The following is a 3,255-nucleotide window of genomic DNA, read 5'->3' as shown; positions in this document are numbered from 1 at the left end:
GAGGAGGCGCCCGTTGTCTGTGTTCTAATATGAGCAAGCAGCCCGAAAATACAATTACTACATGCATATTTTAATTTAGTAACTTTTATAAAATATATTTTTTTGTCCCAACGGCAGCCAGTTGAATAAAAGACAAGACACAGATTTATAACAGAGCATGGATTAATTACCTAATTGAAATCCTAATTGAAATCATAGTGATAACATTCAAATTAACCACTACACTCCACAAATTAACATCTATTTCTAGGTAATTCACAATATAATTAGTAACACACTGGTACATACTTAGGACGCTAGCAAAATATAATTATAGCGATTAGTTAATTAATCATCATGATTAAGTTATGATAATTAATGTTATATATATAGTGCTTAAGCTAATTAAGAGTTGACTGCCTGGCAACTTTTGCGGACCTCGCCGGCGCTGCCCGCTGGCGGTGCCAGCCTCCCCCCATCGAGGCCACGAAGTCCTTGAAGAACAGCTAGCTGCTCGTCTGCGGCGTAGGCCTTAATTTGTGAGCACGCCCACCTCCCCTGCTTCCCCTGCCAGGGCCTGGTCCGACAGAAGCAGCCCCTCGCCGGCAAGCCCACATCGAGGTGGACCAACGACGAGGCTATCGTCGTCGTCCCATTCGACAACGTTGATCCAGAACAGAGATGATGCAGGGACTGAAAGAAGATGCGATCTCCGGCGCCGGCGAGGCGGAAGGCGAACGTGGAGCAGGGGGCCTTGCCGATGGTGCATGTGGGCGCCGGAGAGCGCGACCATGTCTGTGGCTGAGAGGCCGACGTTTCAAACTTTTGGAGCAGGGTGGCGACGCCGGGCACCGGAGATGGGAGGCTGGTGGTGGCCAAGGACCAGCTAGCCACGGTGTCGTCCTGCACCGGACATGTCGGTCCTCCTGACTGCGTGAATTTCATGATAAATTTCAAGTGCAAAATTTACAAAAATTTAAGGTGTAAAATTGACATATTCGGAAACTGCGAAGGCTTAAAGTGAAAATTTCGCGGATAGATAAATAAATACCAAAAGAACAGAGTCTCAGCAGCGATGGCGAGGAGATCGGCGCAGGAAACCGTCTCCGGGCAGGCCATCTCCAGCTCCTCCTTGATCTCCTCCGCCACGTACACGTCGAAGCCCCTCAGCAAGTTCGCGTTAGGCTTCACCGTCTTCTCCCCCACCATCTCCGCCGTGTCGTCCAGAAGCACCGACGCGTCGCAACCCTGAATCACCACACAGATCCAGACGCATTGATCAAATTACACGAGAAGATAAAAGAGAGAATTAAAGGAATGAATCTGCGATGACGAGGATGACATTGACTAAGCAGTCGTGAAAGTGGAGGCGGAGGGAGGCTGCCATGCGGGCGACGTCGGCCACAGCCCGCTGCACGTCGGAGAAGATGATGGCCTCCGCCAGCTAGCGGGCAACTGGTGAGGGTACACGTCGAAGTGCAAGGAACCATCACTGCCACCGCCACCGCCAATGCATTCTTTGGGAGCTAAGTCTTCAGGGCATGGAGAGGAGTGGGTAGAATGATACGACGCTCTCCACCGCCACCGCATTCTTTGGAAGTCTTCCAGGCATGGAGAGGCATATGTAGAATGATACGGCGCGTTGTGAGCCGCCCCAAAGGTAATGTGACAATCAAAATCAAGGTGATATGATAGTTAAAGTCAAGATGATATGATGGTCAAAGTTAAGATAAAGTGACAGTCAAAGTCAAGGAGTATATATCTGAATGAATCACTTTTAACGGGGATCAGCTTCCCATTCCTCGTGGCAGGGGCTCATAGAATAAGCTCGATCGGCCCTAGAGCTGGTCGGACCTCCAAGGCCCAGCTCCCCACTCATAAGCAGGGCTCCCAGCATAACCCTGATCGGCTTCATAACTGATTAGACCTTCTTGACTCAGCTCTCCACTCATAGATATGGCTCCCAACATAAAGCTTATCGATCCCAGAGTCAGTCGGACTTGCTCTAGGAGACAACATCGTCAGATAATCGTAACCACATGTCAGAGAATAATGAATACTCATCAGGGAATATTCTGCTACTCTAACATATAGCAGCAACGGAACCTTCCTCTGCCTAAGAGAGAGCTGTCATACATCCTTTATTACCGATATATTCTGACACCAGACATTCCCTGACGCCTCATTATTGCGCAGGTTATGAAAGATAGTATAAAAGGGGGGATCCTCTCCATCGGCTAGGTATGTGTACATGCGAGATTATGCAAAAAGAGTTCATTATTCATCACTACTGTTTATTACATTTTTTTCTCCTTCACCTGCTTGATTTAAGTATTGGAGTACCTACGCCGGGGACCTTTTTTCTAGCCCGGTTACTGATGTTTTTTCCCCTTTACTCTTGATATGCAGGATCTAGCGTGATAACAAGTTCGTTTCCTCTGAGTCGTCTCACAGTCAACATCGAAGCGGCATAGTCCGCCTCATCATCTTCTTCGATTTCAAACCAGATCAAATTTAGCATCATCTATGGAAATTTCACCTGAATCTAAAAAGAAAAGATGGAAGAAGTTTGACAACTCACGACCGTTACGTTGTCGTAAGAAGACCTGGAGTTACTTTTAACCACTCGAGCACAAAAGTTGAAACAATAGTAGCCAGCAGCCGCTAGATATCCTTTGTCGAATGATCATGCCATATTAATGACCAGACAACACATTGAGCGAAGGGCCCAAGTAGAAGGGCTAGCTGGTTTCCCAGCTGTGCCTCCCCCAGTAGGTTTCATGCAAGCGCCTACACAATCGGTCAACCTTTCACCCATGCCCCCATCCTCGCTCGTATACCACCGAGCATTATTTTACACGCCCTTCAATGATAGGGGTCGAGTGGATAATCCCTAAGACTTGAGACTGCCCTGTATAGCAGGTGCCCAAGTGGATCTCTCCTGCAACGAATCCTACTTGTCAAAACTGTTGGTGCGGGAAGTATCCGATGATCGAACCTCAGTTTTGATAATGACAAAGAGATTCAAAGTTAAGATTCCTTGTTATCTAACGTGGTTAAATAAGGTTTCAGGAAAGTCCTAACTGCGGTTAGGCAGGTGAAAATCCTAAGGGGTGGTAACCTTAGGTCCTAGGGGGCGGTAACCCTAGGTGAAGGAAAATCCTAAAGGGGGGGGTTAACCTTAGGTCCTAGGGGGCGGTAACCCTAGGTGGAGGAAAACCCTAAGGGGCGGCAACCTTAGGTCCTAGGGGGTGGTAACCCTAGGTGGAGGAAAAT

At 48.0% G+C, this 3,255-nt stretch overlaps 1 pseudogene; it reads right to left on the bottom strand.

Moving 5' to 3' along the window:
- Positions 1-384: 384 nt before the first annotated feature.
- On the bottom strand, positions 385-2,503 carry LOC122010740 (annotated as a pseudogene).
- Between the last annotated feature and the right edge of the window lie 752 nt (positions 2,504-3,255).

Source organism: Zingiber officinale, chromosome 8A (assembly GCF_018446385.1).
Source record: "Zingiber officinale cultivar Zhangliang chromosome 8A, Zo_v1.1, whole genome shotgun sequence".
In the NCBI taxonomy this organism is placed as follows: domain Eukaryota; kingdom Viridiplantae; phylum Streptophyta; class Magnoliopsida; order Zingiberales; family Zingiberaceae; genus Zingiber; species Zingiber officinale.
The sequence above is the reverse complement of the archived record's forward strand: the minus strand, read 5'-3'. Positions and strand labels throughout refer to the sequence as shown.